At 33.9% G+C, this 21,707-nt stretch overlaps 1 protein-coding gene across 1 annotated transcript in view; it reads right to left on the bottom strand.

Annotated features, from left to right (window-relative positions):
* The window catches only part of LOC145268314 (serine/threonine-protein phosphatase PGAM5, mitochondrial-like), a 59,125-nt gene that overhangs the window by 26,302 nt on the left and 11,116 nt on the right, over window positions 1–21,707 (bottom strand). The gene's annotated exons all lie outside the window — the stretch shown is intronic.

Genomic DNA, 21,707 nt, shown 5'->3' with positions numbered 1-21,707 from the left:
CTGAGCTACTTCTCAAGTACTTTATTAGGTTGGTGCAAAAATAATGTCGTTCTTTGACGTTCAACTTCAAAAGAGCATAACTCTTTTCATAATAAACTTTATTAATCGAAATAAGAACCGTTAGAATCGACACATTTTTGCCAACGAGAAACAAGATTATTTATCCGATTAGCGTAGAAATCCGGATTTCTGGAAGCGAAGGCCGATTATGCATCATGTTGGCTTTTGAAGAATTTTTCGTATAGGAAGTTGTCGAGATGCTTAAAAAAGTGATAATCGGTGGGCAAGAGGTCCAGTCAATAGGGCAGATGAGGCAGAGTCTCATAGACCAATTCATTCAGCTTCTGCAGTGTCAGTGGAGCATCATATGGGTGAGCATTGTCATGGAGGAGAATTGGTATCTTCATATTAACCAATCTCGGGCATGTACGTTGGAGCTTCTGGTGCATTTCGTCAATTTGTTGGCAGTACTTCTCTGCCATAATCGTTTTGCCTGGATTCAAGAAGCCGTGATGGACGAGACCAACCGCAGACCACCAAACAGTCATCATAACCTTTTTTTGGTGCAATTTCGGCTTCAGGAAGTGTTTTGGAACTTCTCCAGCAACCAACCACTGTGTCAATAGAGCGGAAAACGCGCTTCAAAATGATATATAACATGGCTATATATATATATATATCAATGAATTAATTCAGAAATCATATATAAAAGTAACATATGTGAGAAAACGATATTTTTTTGCACCAACCTAATACCAATAATTTGTGTCCCATTTCAAATCTTGCTATGTAGGGCCACACTGATGAATTGTACGCGATGAAAAAGCTGTTTGTGGATTACATGCACATGCCCCCCTCCCCCACACACATATAACATACATATACACAAATAGCTGACAAAACAGTTACATTCCAAATTCCAAGCTGTTCATCTTTAATCAGCTAAAGATCCATAAAAGAATAGTCTATAAAAAATCCAATCATTTGAGATCCCTAGCGCTGCTCTGCAACTTCATCATGATTGGTGTCATAATGTCCATGTCGGAGGAGATAGAGTTTGAAAATATGGAGACAGACAGACAGACATATAACCTTTTATATATTAGATTTGATAAAAGGATAGGAAAGTGTACTCTAGAATATTTACTTTGCTTACCATAATTACCTAATTAAAAGAAAAATTAAATCAGACTCCTTAGAGTTAATGCTATATCTGGTAATAGGGTTTTCCTTTGGGCCTTAATCATATGCTATACATTGACAATCTCCTAATAAATAAATAAACACAATGTGTGGGTTTCATTTTTTTTTAGTGTGGAGAAAAAAACTAAAAGAATCATATATTGAAATTGGAAATAAAACTTAAATTTGTCTGATGCCGATTGTTCCAATTAACAACATATCTATCTATCTATATATATATATATATATATATAAGTGACCTTGTCTGTTTGACGAATGGTCTCTCCACAAACTCCTCTGTCAATTTTCGATCCACAGACTTGAAACCTGATATAAAGATATGGTTGATATAAGGAATTTGGTTTTTAGCTGGTAAAAATAGCTGCTAAGAGGCCAAAATTTCTTTTCAAATTTGGAATTTAAATTAATTTAAGTGTTTTTCTATGCATCTGGGCAGGAGCTGCTAGAAAGGACTTGTCCTGCCTTGATAGAGTTCAAAATAGACTTTGTAGCCTCGTAGGAGATGTCCTTTTCTCTTCCCTGCAACCTCTATCTCACAGAAGAGATGTTGCGAGTTTGTCTCTGATGTATCATTATTTTCATGGAAAGTGTTCGACTGAGCTTCAATCTATGGTCCCCCTTTGCCTAACTTTCACAAGAAACACTCGTCTAGCTGAAAACACTATCAATAATTCCCCCCACTCTTTATCTGTGCCTAAACCTAAACGTAGATTCCATGAACAAAGCTTGTTTCTTAGAACTGCACGCCTGTGGAATTGTCTTCCGTTTTCCTGCTTTCCGGTTGACTACAATATGGTTGTTTTCAAGTCTAATATAAATAAGTTCTTGATGAGCCGTTCCATATAAGTTATCAAATTTACGGAATTTTCATTACTAATGATTACTATATTGTCCAATTTCTACTGTACACTCTTTAACCCTTATCCTTGAGTGGCCTCTTGGCCTTGATAATGTGGTGATGCCTGTGTAAAAAAAAAAAAAAAAATGTACAAATGTACATACATTATCAAAGGCCTTTTATATGTCAAGAGCAATTGACCTAGAAAGGAAACCTTTGTCGAGAGATTCACTAATCCTATGAGATATAACCGTTAGCACATCTGCTGTAGATCTAGCAGAACAGAAACCATATTGCATGTCACTAAGGTTATTTCTGCTGAGGTGGTTGACTACTTCTTTATTTAATATGGATTCCAGCAACTTACTCATGACACACAGGAGACTTATTGGTCTGTACTGAAAAGGAGATGACTTATTATCTTAATTCTTAAATACAAGGCATACTGAGGTGGTTTCCAGGGTGTTGGAAAGCACTTCTCCTTAAAGCAACGCTTAAACAGTTTTGTAAGTATGGGAGCAAGTTCTGGTTGAAGCTTTTTCAACACTATAATTGGAATGCCATCAGGGTCAGTTGCTTTACTGGAATCAAGGTTCTTGTTTAGCTTGGCGACCTCATGCACAGATATTTGTATGTTGCATAGCCTGTTGTAATACTGGCCACTATTATGGCTTTTTGTCTTTATTAAATAAAATTACAAAATACAGTTTATAATTCTTAAATGAATATAATTAAACAATTAAAAAGAAATTATAAACCAACTACAAAGTACAAATTGTAATTCTTTAAGTGAATAATTATAAACTGAAGTTCTGCACCTGCTGCTGCTCTACTTCCTCTTCTATTCTTGCTGTTTGCCTCCTCTGCTCTCATAGTCTCCTCAGTACTTTTAAGTTGAATATTTTTTAGTTGTAATGTGGAAACATTAGTTTCTCCATTTTCAGGACACAACCTGTTCCTCATAGGTTCATAAACATTACCACCTGTACTAAAGAGCCTCTCATTCACCACAGATGAAGCTGGTTTGTTTAAATATTCTTGAAGCCAGTTTACTCAGCAGTGGTAAGGTCTCCTGTGTCTTCTTCCACCACTGAAATAGATCATCATCTCTTGCGAGTAGTTGTAAAGCTAGGTAATTTTAAACTTCTTTTGTGCACTTAACCATAATGGACTTATTCCTTTTGAGTTTAGATTGTGATTCTTGTATTTCTGTTGTAGTTGCAGTTTCTAGGGTTAACTCAACTTCTACCAGCTCTAAGTTTTGATTTGTTACTGTAGGATTATTTGAAGCTAATTCATCAAACAGGTTTGAAAAAGATGCAGCTTTACTTTCTCTTTGATCCTCAACAGAGCTTGAAGAAGTGTAACCTGCTAATTCTGCTTCATTATATATAGTAGAAAGAAGATGTAGAATCCAATTCTTAGTGTTTTCCATGTCATTCTTTTGAAATTTAAATGGGAATCTTAGATCTAGGAACATAGACATACTTGTTTTTATCAATTAGATAGGATGAAAATCTTGTTTCGATTGATAACCTGAATTGTTCAACAATGGTAAGAATGATTCCATTAAAGTCAGAAATACTAGAATTAGCTTTTGAAAAAAATAACCTCAGAGCTAGATTTGTACATAGTATCATTGATATGGTTGATGTTCTGTAATTTGCTTCTTTGGTGATTTCTTCAAATGGACTCAGTAACTGGATATTTTTTCAAACAAGTTTCTATTAGTAAGTTGTTAAGGTAAGAATTTTATCAACAGCACACATTACAAGAGCTTTTCATTGTTCTTAATTTATTTTCAGCATATAATTTGTTGAATTCCATTATATTATCACATCTTGAATGGTTGTTTTTCCAAATTAAGCTGATCCTGTATTTCAGTTAATTTACGAATTGCTAATAGAAAGCGATTAAAATGAGAAACTGTATTTCTGTTCGATGTAATGGTTGTCTTCACAGACGAAGTTACAAAGTATGACAGTTATTCTAAACCACATTCCCTGACACCAGCAACCATATTTGTTCCTGAATTCCTAAGAAAATTTTATTGAAGATTTTATACTCATCCAGAACATTGTGCAATTCTTCACTTATTATTGCACCTGTGTATGCACCAGAGAATGGAACCACTCTAAGCACAGCTCTGTATTGTTCAAAGTCATTTGAGAACCAATGACCTGTCAAACTATGAAAAGGAGCATTATCTGTTGTAGCTGTCCAAATGTTTGTAGTTCATGAAATGTTAATTTCAGTAAGAGACATTTGAATTTTTGTTTTACTTTTGTAAATATAAAAAAAATTATTTTGCAGTGGAGTACGCTTTTGATAGGATGGTGCAATATGAACAAAGTTTTGCAACAAGCCTTTTAAATCAAGTGTCAGATGTTACAGAATATTGTTTACTATTAACAGCAATCATTTCTCTAATCAGATAATGAATCTCTTGTGACCTGTGATCATTAACATCCTAAACTTTCTTTTTGGCCAATATTGATCCTATAGTAGTTTGGTGTTTCACTGGAGGTTCGTAGTTGCTGCCACTTGTTTCTGAAAGTCTGTCCCTGAATATTCATTTTGCTTCCTTTTTCTATTTGCAACTTTTACTTCTTTTGGACGAACCTTTCTAAGATGGTTTAAGATATTAGTCATTGTAAAAGTTTTTGCTGATTTGCCACCCTTTGATGTGATGGTTTGACATAATTTGCAAGCAGGTGTATTATTATTCTTGGGATTGCCATCAAAATACTTCCAGCAGAAATAGGTTGCCGTAATGGTTAAAGGTTATTGTTTTTAATATTTAGTTAATTTTTTATGTATTTTAATTACTTATGTCTAATATATAATTAGTAATTCATCTCAATAAAATCTACATTATCTAAACTAGGAAAATAAAAATATGTAATGGTAGCAAGAGATCAAAAATGAGGAACAAGAGTATGACTGATGAAGAATGCTTTATTTTTGGTTCACACATCATCGTAATTTACTGTACAATTTCTCAACATGAAAACTGAAAGGTGAAGTAATAATTTTCTTTGACATTTGATTTAAAGTAAAAAATAATAATATTAATTTGACAGGAAAAGAAGGAGGGAAATTTTCCATATGCTTACATCAATTGGCCTCGAATTCAGTGCAGTTGTAAAAGTTTACATGTTAACAACGCGTTATTTGATATGGTTCAGCGATGCATGTCTCTTTGATAAATTTTCACTGGCAAGCAAAAGAATGAGCTAATTTGTCTTCCTTTCCAATATAATTAATATTAGTATCATTTATGACAACAAAATTAGCATTAGAAAATCTATTAATCGGCTGATTAGTCGGTAATCAGTAATCAGCCAATTTTATAACTGGTACAGCCCTAATATATATATATATATATATATATATATATATAGTAATTTATAAAATATATATGGCGATTAAGCTACACTGAATATTCTGCGTTTCATCCACTATAGGATTCGTCAGGGCCTGACGAATCCTATAGTGGATGAAACGCAGAATATTCAGTGTAGCTTAATCACCATATATATTTTATAAATTACTAACTAGCTCTACCTATGTATTGAGCACTTTTGAAGTAAATACTTAAAGTTTACGCATAAATCTATACTTTCGTATATTAAATTTATGTGAGTAAATGAAGTAGTTTTATATATATATATATATATATATTTTTATTATTATTTTATGTATCTACATAAAATTTTATGTAAAGATTTTCAGTATTTACTTTGACAACGCTTGATACATAAGTAGAGCTAGGTAGTAAGTTTTGAAAATATATATGGCATTTAAGTTACACAGAATTTTCCGTGTTTCACCCTTGTGAGGATTCATAAAGCTGATACATGAAATTAATGTTGCTTCATGTTTTATATACCCACGTGATACTGGGTTTACTAGTCAGCCAATCAGATTCTTAGTTCTTCACACACCTATTTATTGTAGCCAAGTAATGCGTGCACATCTGCTTCTTTCTTTTTTTAGTGAGGATTTTTTCATTTCTTTGTCATTGAAGATGACTTAGTTTTAACTTGGATGTTTATCTAAATTTTGTGCTATACTAGAGTATTGGATTTGTTATTTGTTTATTTATTAATTATTATTATAATTATCAGTTTTATTATTATTAGTAGTAGCAATTCATCAATTATTTTTTTCCTGTTATCCTAAGGTAAAGTTTATTTCGTATATACATACATTTGCTATTTCACTCCTGCTGTTTAATAAATTTTGGAGTTCTTTAAAGTTCAGGATAGTAAATTTTTCATTCAAACATAGTCTACATGGGTCCTCTAGATTTCTACATGTGCTGACTTGCCGTATTATTTCCCACTATTGGTGATTATCAACTTTCTTTGAGCTCCAAGTAGTAGTTCACTAATGCTGTTTTTATTCAGGGTTTTTTCATATTTAAATGTACTTCTGTGATTGTAATATCTGCTTTTAAAATCCAGGAAGGTAATTCCTATGTAATATTTTTTGTTATTCTGGTTTTCCCTACCAAAAATTTTTGGCTGGAAAATTATGCTTTTAGTTAGGCATTTATTTTATAATGGATATAATGTCTAATTTTTACATTTGCTCATTGCTAGTGTTTTTATTTCTATTAAAATTTTTGTCAGTACTATTTCTAGTAGTTATATTTTTGTTCTTTGTGTTATTTTTGTTCTTATGTTGGTCACTTTTTAAAAAAAAATTAATTTTGTTATTTTCTTTTTAGTTGTTCCCATTTAGTATTTCATTATATGCTTCTAGGTTTTCGCAGCAACTTACGGAGAATTTTAAGTTGTTTTTATAAAAGATTTTCTGTAAGGGGTTTGTTACGGGAAAGTATTTTTCGATGAGTTTAATTTTTTACCAAGGTTGGTCATAGGGCGGTGTATACCAAATTATATTTCTTTCTCATCTATTTTTAGTCTTATTACTATTGGTGTTTTATTGTTTATATTTGATTTCGATATTACGGTTGCCACTGTTTTTTAGAGTTATAAATGTTGCTTGATTTTTTTAATAGATTTTCGTCGCTAGATTTTTTGCTAAGTCTACTCTGGATAGTTTAGAATTGATTGGGAATGGTTGGACTTTGGATTTACGTATATTGGATTAGCATTATCTTTTAAGTATGGCACATAAATATTTTCATTAAGAAATTAGTTATTTTAATGTTAACACCTACTTCTACTTTTAGGCCTAATTTTTTTCATTTTGATGTGCACTATTTTACTAAAGTTTTCCTTCCAGACTTTGTTAGATTCTATTATTATAGCTAATCTATCATATCCACAAAGGCCAATATCAGTATTATGAAATACTTGTAAGATTACATATAAAACGGATTTCTGCTTTGTACATAGGTTATAACCTTTCATATATATTTATATTTCGTTTTTTTTTTTTCTGTATTCATATTTGATCATTGTTTTTATTTCTATTTGTGCGTATTTTCTATATTGCACATAATTGCATGGCTTTTGGAGCTGCATTTAGAGTGAATCGATCTCGAAAAAGTCTCTACCAAACTACTATGCCAATTTTCGGTCTATATACTATGAAACTTTATATATGGGGTATTTGGGCGTGTGGAACAAAATCGATTTAAGTTTTAGCCGGAAAAATAACTGCTCAAAGGTCAAACTGAAAAAAAAAAAAAAAATGGAATTTGGCAAGTGTAGTTCGACACAATGTGTAAGCTTTATGTAAGCATAAATATACATTTTTACATTAAACAATGTTATTTTTAATGTCTTCATGTGCATATGGATTTAGTTCACATGGTAACGAATAATGCTGGAGAGTGATTTATTTTGGTTTCAATTCTAGTTGATCACATTCAAGTGATACATTTTTTTTTAACTTTTGAAATAACTACTATATATTAGGTACAATATAATAATCAATAGTGAAATGGCTCTATAATAATAAATATGAAATTTGCCTAAACTGAAATATCATATTTTAGCATATTTTACAACTGGGCAAAGTTTTACTTCACAAGATCTCCAGCTATAGTATAGCTAGAAATGCCTTCTCAGTTATTAAATCATTTGTCTCTGATAGGTTCATAAGAGTAGTAGTTGATGGGCAGATATCAGTATTAATGCTGGAGTCCCTCAGGGGTCCATCCTCGGCCCAACTCTTTTCCTGATTTACATTAATGATCTTTCAAATCACATCCTTACATCATTCGTAGACATTTATGCGGATGACACTACCATTTATGTAGCACATCTAAGACCATAAACGACCAAGTTCTCTCCAATTTTCTCTCCTCTGATCTTGAACACATGGTACAATGGGGAAAGGAGTGGCTGGTTACTTTTTATGCATCTAAAACCAAGCTTCTATCTTTAGATCATCAACGTTCTGATCCCCATCTGGCATCAATTGAAATGAATGGTTCTCGTCTTGGGGAGGCCTCAAGTTTTGACAAGCTTCTGGGCTTGACCTTTACTCCTTATCTTAAATGGAACAAGTACATCAAATCTGTTGCCAAGGCAGCTGGAAAAATGGTGGGATCCTTCTATCAATCCAGTAGATGTCTCACTCCTGATGCAATTCTCTATCTATATAAGAGCCAGGTATGTCCAAGGATGGAGTACTGTTGCCACATCTGGACAGGAGCTGCTAGAAAGGACTTGTCCTGCCTTGATAGGGTTCAAAATAGACTTCGTAGCCTCGTAGGAGATGTCCTTTCCTCTTCCCTGCAACCTCTATCTCACAGAAGAGATGTTGCGAGTTTGTCTCTGCTTTATCGTTATTTTCATGCAAAGTGTTCGACTGAGCTTCAATCTATGGTCCTCCCTTGCCAAACTTTCACACGAAACACTTGTCTAGCTGTGCCTAAACCTAAGCATAGATTCCATGAACAAAGCTTCTTTCTTAGAACTGCACGCCTGTGGAATTGTCTTCCGTTTTCCTGCTTTCTAGCTGACTACAATATGGTTGTCTTCAAGTCCAACGTAAGCAAATTCCTGATTAGCCGTTCCACTTAAGTTAACGAATTTACCGAATTTCCATTATTAATGATTACTATATTGTCCAATTGACCCTTATCCTCGAGTGGTCTCTGGACCTTGATAAGTGGTTATGCCTATGTAAAAAAAAAAAAAGAAAAAAAGAAAGCCGGCTGATGAGCTAGTATATATATATATATATATATATATATATATATATATATATATATATATATATATATGTATATGTTAAGTAATAGCAGGCAAAATAATGCAGAGGTATAACGGATAAACACAAGCTGAAGCAAATTAAGATACATTATGGTGGAATGAGTTATGCCGATTTTCCCTTTCAATTAATACAATATATATACATATGTTGGATAATAGATAGTAGCTGTGCATGTAATTCTGAAGCAAGGGTTGTGTAATCACTAACCATTGCTCTCTGCAGTTAGCACTGCCTAATTGCACTGGCAAGGCAAAGTCCAGAACGAATGGAAACCATACTGAGATAAGCAAAGAACACATACTGCTCTTGCTATTCCAAAATGGTTGCCCATTTTAATACTGACCATGCTCAATGCTGCTTATTATTAAATCATTGAATACTTTGCTGAATTTCAAAGATTAGTACTTTATTTAGATACTACTACTACTACTACTACTACTACTACTACTATTATTGCACGGCTCGATTTCTGAGATCTGAAGAAAATCATAACCAAAAAGGTAGCAAGCAGTTTCACTCTATATCTAGTTAACCCTCTCACTCTCCTCACATCACATTGTTACTTCCTTAATAGGTATAATTGTTACTTGAAGGGCTGTCCCCTTCTTATGTAAGTAAGAAGACATACTAGATAAGTGAAAATGATATTAGGATAAGGCTAGAATCGAACCCTGTAGGCAAGTGTTAAAGATAATAATGGAAAATGGGATCTTAGAAATTAAGTCTATTGTTAATCCTATTAGAAATAATTAAATATTGTTTATGTCGGGAAAAGAGTCGGTTGTCCATTCTTTAGAAATCTAGATATTAAATATGTCAGTTAAATAGATGCACAATGCGAGTTAAATTATATTGCTTAAAAACAGGTTAGAAAGAATTGAGGATTCTTTTGTTTGCTAAAAGTGCGTTTGGACAAACATGTAAAGCCATGTGAAAATTAGTCACGTTTGAAAAACACACTTCTGACGTCATAAGCAAAGGAGATTTCTCAATATAGGATTCTGGAGTTAAAGAGTTGATCAGACAGAGTTGAAAGTCGACAGTTGATGAGAGATAGTCAGTTGGAGAGGAGAGCCCCTTAGAAGTGAAGGGTAGAAGATTAGACCATGTAGATCCAAGTTTGAATTCCTGATGTCATCGACCGGCTGATCAGATGAATAAAAAATCACCATTTATGTTTGTAACTGTTCATCTCGTGTTGTCATTCTTTACAACAAAAAGGTAAATGTGTTTCATCATCATCTATAACGAACTTTGTGTAAACCCTTCCAAGTTGTGTCCCCACCTCCATCATCATAAGTGAAGTATCTCCTCGTCTATAAGATGTGTATAAGAACTGTTGTATCATATATCTCCCAGTCTGTATTAATATGAAGTCCCCAAGAATTGTCACAGTCATCATTATGATGTAATATATATAAACGTCATCACCATCATTATTATGAGTCCCCGTTAATGTGTCCCAAAAATGAGGCCCCTGTTACACAACATAATTATTTTTAAGCAACCTTTTATCATTTGATTTTTTAACATGGACGCTCCCTGATTTTCGCTTACATTCCTACTGGCTTCCAGATTGTATTGAAAGAATATCAGTGTTGTCTGGCAATTTATTCTAAATATCTGTTCCAACTTTGCAGATATTTTTGTTGGAAACATTAGATAATTTCATGGCAGACCAAGATCAGGCTCAAAGCATTTCCATGAATGATAGTAATCACAAAGAGTCAACTCAACTTACAATGGTTCCCAGTGTGGGACAACATTGATAGATCTATGTGGCGGAGAAAATCCCGATGGTAGAATTAATCATTCCACTCATCTCTACAGCAATAAATTGTAAGATAAATCTGTTGAGAAAATCAACATATTTTGATTGCTATCGGCTCTGTGATTACGTACATGATAATGAAGAATAGTGGAACCAATTTGAAATTCCATTATGATACCATGTCACGATATTAATTAATGAAACAGAAAATCAAAAAAGGGTTGATATACAACTAAGAAAAAAAAAAAAAAAACTCACAATTATTCGTATTATTTGGAACATTCAGACTACTGTAATCATCTTGAGTGTTATTTTCACAACGTTTCGGTCGATGTAACCTCCGACCTTCTTCAGGTGTATCTTTTTAGATAATGATTGATAATTCATATCATTTGGATTCTTCAGACTACTGTTCTCATCTTGAGTGTTATTTTCATAACGTTTTGGTCGATGTAACCTCCGACCTTCTTCAGGTGTATCTTTTTAGATAATGATTGATAATTCATATTATTTGGATTCTTCAGACTACTGTTCTCATCTTGAGTGTTATTTTCACAACGTTTTGGTCGATGTAACCTCCGACCTTCTTCAGGTGTATCTTTTTAGATAATGATTGATAATTCATATTATTTGGATTCTTCAGACTACTGTTCTCATCTTAAGTGTCATTTTAACGTTTTGGTCGATGAAGCCTACAACTTTCTTTAGGTCCACAAGACCTGTGGCGCAGTGGTTAGAATACTTGGAAAAATCAATTGCAAAAAGTGATATTCTCCTGAAGGTTGAAGGTTCAATCCTCAGAGTGGGTGACCGAAAAATACAATTGTAAATTACTTAGGACCTTTATCCAGACATGTCGACGGATCGAGAGCATGCTACCCCCATGAAGTAAATTAAGGATTCCGTTTGAAATTCTGTCAAAATTTCCAAGTTTGACAAGATACACCTGAAGAAAGTCAGAGATTACTTTGAACAAAATGTTGTGAAAATCACACTCAAGATGAGATCAATAGTCCGATGAATCCAAATAATACAAATAACTAATCCTCATCTCAAAAATTCAGAAATGTCGCAATTAATTAATTAATGAGATGCAAAATCAAGAAAAAAAATTTGTTTTCTCATTATGTAGAAGCGGCTGGCCTTGTAGTTGGTATAGGGTCACCTGGGGAGAATAGAATAGACAGTGTTGACTGACAGTCTATCTGGGTTGGGTGTGGGGGTGGGGTAGTAAAACTGAAACAAATTCTTTTTCACTGATAAAATAACAGGACAGTGAGAGATAGAGAAAGAAAGAGGGAGGAGGGGGATTTTTCTCTCCTGGAGCAGCAGCAGTAGTAGGAGAGAGAAAGATAATTTAATCGGTGAGAGAGGAAATCTCCCCCTCTTGAGACAACAGAGAGAGCAAGTTTAAAAATGAAAGGGCAGTGCCGAATGCTCAACACAATATAATCAGCTACATTTTGTGGCCGAGAGACTCCATTCTACCTGGCATTAGAATCCATATCACTAAGAGACAGACTCCAGACTAAGGGTGAATATCACCAAACCAAATCCACCCAGAAATTAATAGCCAAACAATGTGAGCAAACATTGTTCAAAATTCCATGCAGATTCCTGAGTTCTGCAGAAAGATTCCAGAGTTTGATAAGATAAGAGAAACCTGAAGAAAGTTGAAGGTTACATTGGCCGAAACGTTGTGAAAATAACAGTCAGGATTAGAACAATAGTTCAAAGAATCCGAATTGTACAAGTGTAAATTGACATGTTGTTCCTATTTGCATGCGTCCTCACGAGGGCGGAGTCAGGCACAAGGTCAGTTTTTAATGTGGGAAAAATCCAGCTCCCCCAAAAGGGGCATTCTGGATAGGAACAAAAATAAAAATGGTCTCAGTCATGAAAGATTTCTCTTCCACTGACCGAGGACAGAAAAGATGAAGTGTAGCGTCAAAGCAGATACTACACTGTGATCTTGATCTGAAAGGCAAGGGGGAGGCATATCATATATTTGGAGAGGTGGTAGGTTGTGGTTCAGTAACACAAACCATGCCTTACCTCCACCTTACAGAAATTTAAATGCGATTTGAACAAGCATCTGGTAGCCCAACTCGAAACCTAATTTGTCTCCTTATAAATCTGGCTTAAATAACAGGTTCTATTTGAAATTCCACGCAGTTCTCCAAGTTTGACATCATACACCTGAAGAACGTCTGAGGTTACATCAATCGAAACATGCAAATGACACCCAAAATGAAAACAGTAGTTTGAATAATCTGAATATGATTTATGAATGAAAACCACCTTTCTTGACAATGTTAATAGGTTTTCTGCTCGAATATATTTTCTCACACATGTTTCATATGTGACCATGTTCTATGACAAAGACATACAGGCAGGCAGATATATAAAAAACAAGGCCATCAAACCAGATATTGTTATATGGAACAAGCCTGAAAGAACTGCACTCATTGTCGATGTTACAGTCCCAAATGATTTCGGCCTTAACAGAGCTGAACAGGAAAAGATAACAAAATATCAGGATCTAAAAAATGATCTAAAAACGACATGGTCTCTGAAAGAAATAAACATTATACCGGTTGTGATAGGAGTGACTGGATTAATAAAAACGAATCTTCAGAAATACTTAGAAGCAATCCCTGGAAGACCAAGCTGTAAGGAAATACAGATAGCAGCCATAAAGGGAACAGTATCTATTCTTGAAAGAGCCCTCGGATATAAATTTAAATCATAACGGAATCAAGTGTTTAGCTCCAGGAAGGAGCCCCTTGATCTCTTAAAACTTACTCAAGTAAAATACAAAAAAAAAAAAGTTTCACATAAACTCATTATCGTCTCTTAATCTACCCATAATTCCATTACATCCAACATTTACAAATACACAAAAACTGAGTTGCATCAGGCTTCCTTCGTGATCATGCTACAATAAAATACAGCAAGTAATTAATGTAAATTTCTCTCTTTTTTTTCATTTTTCTTAAGCTTTTTTCTTCTAGGGGTGGGTGGGACATCCAACCAGATGTCTGACATTTACCCCTATTTTAGTGAGTCCAACCAAGAGATCTTTTCAGAATTCTAACCGTCCCTTTCAGTGCAATCGTTTGTATTTCACTTGCACTTGGTTCACCGGGTATGCTTGCTATGTACTTTTTAAAGTTTTTTTTCATAAACCCAGTTGCTCCTATAATGACTGGTATAATTGAAACGTCTTTTAATTTCCAATTTCGTTTCATATCATACATAAGTCCTTGATACTTTGTTATCTTTTCCCTCTCAGTTCTGTGTGAATATGTGTGTGTACGTGTGCATATGTGTGTGTATGTGTGTTTGTGTGTGTGAATATGTGTGTATGTGTTTATCTGTGTGTTTGTGTGTGCATATATGTGTTTATGTCTGTGTGTGAATATGTGTGTATATATGTGTGCTTGTGTTTGTGAATATGTGTGTATGTGTATATATGTGTGTTTGTGTGTGTATATATGTGTTTATGTCTGTGTGTGAATATGTATGTGTATATGTGTGTTTGTGTTTGTGAATATGTGTGTATGTGTGTATATGTGTGTTTGTGTGTGTGTATGTGTGTATATGTGTGTATGAATATGTGTGTTTATATGTGTGTATGTGTTTGTGAATATGTGTCTTTGTATGTGTGTGTGAAAGTGTATATGTGTGTAGCTTCAGCTCCAATCTCTCTTGGGGAACCTCCAAGCAACGAACTGTCCCAAAAGAGACACTGTCCTCAACTGTTGCAAACAAAATACTGCCCATAAATTGACAAACTGTACCAATCACTTCCACACCTTGATTAACAATCCTATTTCAGCTTTTTTTTGTGCGCCCTGGTCAACAACTTCCTATAACTTTGGTTCAGCTGATAAACTTCTTTCCTTTTTTTTTTTTTTGTTATATTGTTTTCCTTTTTCTTATTATACTTCTTAACATTTTGGGGAGGGGGGAAGTTAATGTCGATAGTATCGCATCTCCACAAACTGAACAGTTGTTAATGCTAAAAATAATAGACTGTTAAAATAATGTAATTTTCTGGAATTTTGATGTGCAATACAAGTCTAAAAGACAGGCTTAGATCTGATGACTTCAGAGGAAAATTTAATCTGGACAGAATATGGAGACATGTGGAGAACAGAAGACTTTGTTGATTTGCTCATGCTGAAAGACTAGATGAGAGTTCTTGGGTTAGTAGATGTAGAATAGTTGAGATAGTATGGTTAGGATAAACATAAGAAATAATAAGGACGGACTTGAAGAGAAAGAAGGATAAATAAAGACCTGGCCAGAAATATATTAGTTAGATAGAAGAAGTATAGGTTTGATCGATTTATATAAAAAGAAATACTAGTAAAATAATCATTCCAGGAGGAGTATAAACAATAAATATAAAAGCTTTAATTTAATTTTAATGCTTTTGTTCTTTTTGAGGGCTATAGTATGGGTTTGGTGTCCTCCTCCCCCTTCACAATAAAATTTACAAAAAAAAAAAAAAAAAAATCAATACAATAATAAAATGAAATAATAATGTATTCACGTCACTCATCCTGTTGCCTAAAATAAATTTTTTTCTATTACGTAAATTTCAGTCTTTTGTGTGTTTGTATGTCCACTAAAAACTTTTGTCACCCACATCAAAGTGACATAAACATGACACTGCGAGAAAGAGCAATCTCTTTTTTTTGTCTTTTTTTTTTTTTTTACATATGCATCACCACTTATCAAGGCCTTGAGGCCACTCGAGGATAAGGGTCAAAGAGCGTACAGTAAAAATTGGATAATATAGTAATCGTTAGTAATGGAAATTTGGTAAATTTGTTAACTTATATGGAACAGCTCATCAAAAACTTGTTTACGTTAGACTTGAAGGCAACCAGATTGTAATCAGCTGGAAAGCAGGAAAACGGAAGACAATTCCATAGGCGTGCAGTTCTAAGAAAGAAGCTTTGTTCATGGAATCTACGTTTAGGTTTAGGTACAGATAAAGAGTGGGGGAAATTATTGATAGTGATTTCTGCTAGATGAGTGTTTCTTGTGAAAGTTTGGCGAAGGGGGACCATAGATTGGAGCTCAGTTGAGCACTTTCCATGAAAATAACGATACATCAGAGACAAACTCGCAACATTTCTTCTGTGAGAAAGAGGTTGCAGGGAAGAGAAAAGGACATCCCCTACGAGGCTACGAAGTCTATTTTAAACTCTATCAAGGCAGGATAAGTTCTTTCTAGCAGATCCTGCTCAGATGTGGCAACAGTACTCCATCCTTGGACGTACCTGGCTCTTATATAGATAGAGAATTGCATCAGCAGTGAGATATCTACTGAATCGATAAAAGGATCCCACCATTTTTCCAGCGGCCTTGGCAACGGATTTAATGTATGTGTTTCACTTAAGGTCAGGACACATAATATTGAAAAATTAAAAAAAAAAAATCATCAATTATTTCATTTAGAAATGTCATTTTGTTTGAAAGAAGGGTCAGGTAAAAACTTTGCTTTCAACGCTGTTTGCAAACATGTGCGAATGGTTGATTCGTTGTTTGATTTTTAAAAGCTAAATTTGCAACGTCATAACATCTGTGTCATCGTAGTCTAGTTGATAATATGTTTGCTTACAAACTTAACTTTTGCCAGTTTGCGTTCAACAGGCGGCATTTTTTTCTTTTTTTTTTTTTCGCTTAAAAAATGTTGCTTTCAGTTTTGCTTCTGGCTGATGGCACCCAAGTCCCATTTAATTTTTTAAGGACCACCCCTCCCTCCGCTAATTTTCTATTATATAAATCTCAGTCATCTGTGTTTTTGTGTGTGTGTGTTTGTATGTTTGCTAAAAACTTTTCTCATCCGTATTGAAGCAGCACAAACGTGGTATCTTTAGAAAGAGCAATCTCTCAGACACATAATATCAAAAATTATTTCATGTAGAAATAGCGTTTTGTTTGAAAGGGGGGGGTCAGGTAAAAACATTTGTTCCAACACTGTTTTTTAATTGTGCATGCGCAAACAGTCAATTCATGGTTTCATTTTAAAAAGCTAAATTTGCAACGTCATAACATCTGTGTAGTTGTGCAAGTTCCAGCACACAGCATTTTATTTTTTTTTCTCTCTCCTATCTGATAATATTCTCAACTTTCTTACGCACGTCCACCATGCGGCATTTTTTTTCCTTTTAATAACACGATAAGATGGCACCAAAGACACGTTTTTTTTTTGTTTTTTTTTATTTAACTGTATTCTATGACTGGGCAACGCCAGGCATCCCCCACTAGTATTCCATAATTCATAATGATAAGTTCAATAGTTTAGGATTTTCCCAAGGGGTGTAATATGAATAGTGCCCCTGTAGATATGGTCCCAAATAATAGACCCTAACATCCAAGTGGTTCTGTATCTTGTTTGTGGTGAATAAAAGTAATAAAAGAAAATAATAGAATAGTTTGGAATGAGTGGATGAGCATGAAAACAAACAAGTTACAACAATTACACAGACATGTTTAAGGAACCAATATTTCAGTCTTTATGTTAAACCTTGTAATGCTGGGAAGCAGTCCGAGGACAAAACTTAGTGGACTTATGAACTCTGTTACCACTTCTCAAAAGGTCAGAGTAGATTCCTTTCTAGTAAAGCAATTTCCCTTCATAAACCAGGTGACGAGTTATGGATTACCACTTTTTATTTCATACTGATGTTCTGCAATCTTGAAGAAAATGAACTGTTTTTTTTTCTTTTTAGCTGCTTGTTGGGTTTGTCGGGGGTATTTATGTCGAGGGGGTACGAGTGCTTGCAGTTTGCCAGAGCATTCATGGTTAAAGTACTTGTAAAACAGGCAGGGGATGCTACATTTCATCGATGGGACAGAGGCTGAAGATTAGATGACAGTTCAGGACCCATCACGTTGGCGACTCTCTTTTGAACCTTGTCTAGGAGCGAGAAACTAGTAGCAGATGCACCAGCCCAAATATGACAACAATACTCCATACATGGGCGAATGGTGGCCTTATAGAGGTACAGGTTTCATCAGAAATACAGAAAATCACTCTCAGACCCTCTACTACCAGCCTGCAGCTTCATTATAATAATGTTGTTTATTCCTCAATATTCTGCATCATTTAGAGATTTATAAAGAATTGGAATCTTCAGTTCAGGTGTAGATTGGGGTATGAAATGAGTCATTTCATTTATTCTTGTTAAGATTTAGCTTTCAATCGATAATTAAACTAGGTACTATTGTGCCTATTCACCTGCCTCCTCAATATTTCGGTCTTTATATTAGACTTTGTTCATGGGAAAAAGTGCTGTGTCATTATTTTAACTAGAGTGTTTTCATTCGGCATACTAACCATTAGTAGAATATCTGTTTTTTTTTGTTTTTGTTTTTTTACACGGTGATCACCACTTATCAAGGCCCGGAAGCCACTCAGGGAAAAGGGTTATTGCAAGTACAGTACGTTAGTGTGGAGATTTAATGAAGTGTTTACTTAAGGGGGCGGTTCATTAGGAATTTGCTAACGTTGGACTTGAACACATCCAGGTTGTAGTCAGGTGGGAAGCAGGCAGACGGAACAGAGTTCCACAGGCGTGCAGTTCTAAGAAAGAAGCTTTGTTCATGGAATCTACATTTTGATTTAGGCACAGATAAAGAGCGGGGAAAATTTTTCACAGTGGATTCAACTAGACGGGTGTTTTTCGTGAAAGATGTTCCAGGTTTCGGTGCCAAAATGCATACTGATCGGTTTTGTGCATGAATATATATATGAATATATACACATACCTGACTTTATATATATATATATATATATATATATATATATATATATATATAGAGAGAGAGAGAGAGAGAGAGAGAGAGATAGTGTTGGATTGAAAAAATAAAAATTATTTTTGTATGTTTCTTATTCACCAAATCATGATATGATTGATAATCAAGAATGATGATAATGACATTTCTTTTTATTATTTATGAATATCGCTCCAGACATGGCATAAAGCCACTTGATATAAGGATCAAGAAAAAAAAAATACTACTTCAAGGTGAAATAATATAAGATTTTGACCCCGAATGCAGCAATTCTTTACTCTTTGTCAGAACTATCGTTCATGGAATGTGAGGATTAAAGGAAGAGTTTTTCTTTTTTAGATTTCACCACGCCAAATCTATACAGTCAGATAAAAGATGGAATTCTTTGAAATTCAGGAACTTATAATATTTTTGCATATTCTTAAAGCAAATCATCCTCAATCTTGGAATTCTGAATTTTTGAGATGAGATGTGAATGCTTGTGTTATGTTGATTAATCGGACTATTATTCTCATCTTGGGTGTTATTAGCACAACGTTTCGGTCACTGCAACCTTCTTCGGGTGTTGAAAACATGCTTCTGTTTCTCTACTAAGGATGAGAAGCGTTTGGCTTCGAAATGCCATGGCCTAAAGAGTAAACGGCTTTCTTACGTCTAGGAATCTCAACTGTATGGGGGTGGGACTTCGCTGCTTATAACAAAATGATATTCTCTTCTTCCGATGAGAAGCGTTTGGCTTCGAAATGCCATGGCCTAAAGAGGTTTGTCCGCTAATTCCTTATTTTGTAACCCTTATTGACGTGATAATGTAATAAAGAATAAAGTTTCTGTGTAACTTTACTCTTTATCTCTTTAACTTATTCTAATATATATAACATATATATTACATAATATATATAGAAACTATATGCTTCTGTTATGTTAATTAATTGGGCTATTATTCTCATCTTGGGTGTTATTAGCACAACGTTTCTTCTAATGCAGAGCCAACCCTCTTTTCGTTAGTAGAGAAAAAGGAGTATGTTTTCAACACCCGAAGAAAGTGTTTCGAAGAAAGTTGTAGCAATCAAAACGTTGTGCTAATAACACTTAAGATGAGAATAATAGTCCGATTTATCAACATAACACAAGCAACCTAAATCTTATTTAGACAAAAAAAAAAAAAAAATTTAATTAATTCCAAAATCCTTTAAAAAATATATTTTAATATGTTATCTATCAAGACAAAAATGGCAGTGAATTGTGTTTTTTTTGGAAAATTTTAAAATTTAAAATTCTATTAAAAATGGTAGAAAAAGTAGCATATTATTTATTTTTTTTTTTTTTCGTATGATAAAATTAAGGCTTTTAAAACTTTCAGGAAAAAAAAAGTTTAATTTTAATAGATTTTTAATTAGTTAAAAAAAAAACAAAAAAAAAAACAACTTGGTTTTTCTTCCATTTTTTGGCCATGCTTAAAAATATGTTACCAAAGGTAAGATAAGTTAATCTTCTACTTAGTTGGATAAGATTTTAGTGTTTTTGTTTTTTTTTGTTATCTCGAAGTTAGTAAAAACTGTAAGAAATTCTGCAGAAATAAGCAGGCTCCTCATTGGTCGGTTTGATCGCCCACGATTTTGTTTGAACCTATCAAATTGATTGTTCTTACTAACTGCCAAGGGTATTCTTGGTGCTAAATTTATCTTTTCAGCCCACCAGTTTTCACACAGACAACAGGTTGAAATGGATGTACGAAAACTCACTTGAGTTTCAAACCCCTTTGTCTCATTGGGACGTTTTAATGCCCAATGTGGGGGGAAATGTTATTATCATTTGCGAACACCAATGCCTTTATGTTGGATGAAATATTATATTCCTTGCACACCATTGTGCTCTTCAATTTGATTGACTTACTTATATAATGTCTCTCAGAGACGAAGGTTTACATTTTGACCTGTCCTTTGTCCGCCATTCAGACAGTTATGCACAATGAACACCATGATGACTACCGGACTTGCAGCATTCATCCTTGGAAGGCATCACTTAACTCATTGACCTGTTGTAGCTATTCTTTGAACAGCATGGAGTATATACACAAAGATAAAACATGAACTACTACCCTTTCCAAGTATTACCAACTCTGTTCCGCAGAAAGCTAAAGATGGCACATCTTTTGCTATTTGGATCTTTTCACTTTAATAAAATTTACGTTGAAGTTTAAAGGTGAGTCTGTTGTGATTTCTGATTCTTTTCTTACATTCTGACAGGGGCAAAACACTAAAAAACTTATCCAGCGAGATAGAAGATTAACTTGGTAACATTTACTTGTTTTTAACAAGTAAATGTTACCAAAGGCAAGATAAGTTAATCTATCTGGCTAGATAAGTTTTTAGTGTTTTTACTTACTAACAAAACAAAAAAAAACAAAACAAAAAAAAACAAAACAAAAAAAAACACACAAAAAAAAAAAAAAAACGTACCAGTGTACTTATTGATCTGTGCTGAAATATGGGGAGGAGAGGGTGTTTTGTACCTACCTATTCAGTACTTCACCTTATAATTTAATAAAAACAAATATCATAAAACTTTAATATACTATTTAAACAATAGCGCGGATCAATAAGTGGACTAGCACCCAAAAACTTATCCAGTTAAGTAGAAGAGTAATTTATCTTGCCTTTGGTAACATTCATTTGTTGTTTGACAACTTTTTCGTACCTCTGTGTATAAAATTGTCGCCGACACATTGTATGTAATAACTTATTACATACAATGTGTTGGCGACAATTTTGCATGAACATGCGATAATTCTTCATTTTCAGAATACCCGAAAACCTATCCAAATCGCATGAAAAAAAAAAATAACGGTATTTTTTACGACCTGCCCCAGCGTAGTAT

This window comes from Euprymna scolopes, chromosome 43, assembly GCF_053919585.1.
Source record: "Euprymna scolopes isolate OS-2025 chromosome 43, ASM5391958v1, whole genome shotgun sequence".
Classification (NCBI taxonomy): domain Eukaryota; kingdom Metazoa; phylum Mollusca; class Cephalopoda; order Sepiida; family Sepiolidae; genus Euprymna; species Euprymna scolopes.
The sequence above is the reverse complement of the archived record's forward strand: the minus strand, read 5'-3'. Positions and strand labels throughout refer to the sequence as shown.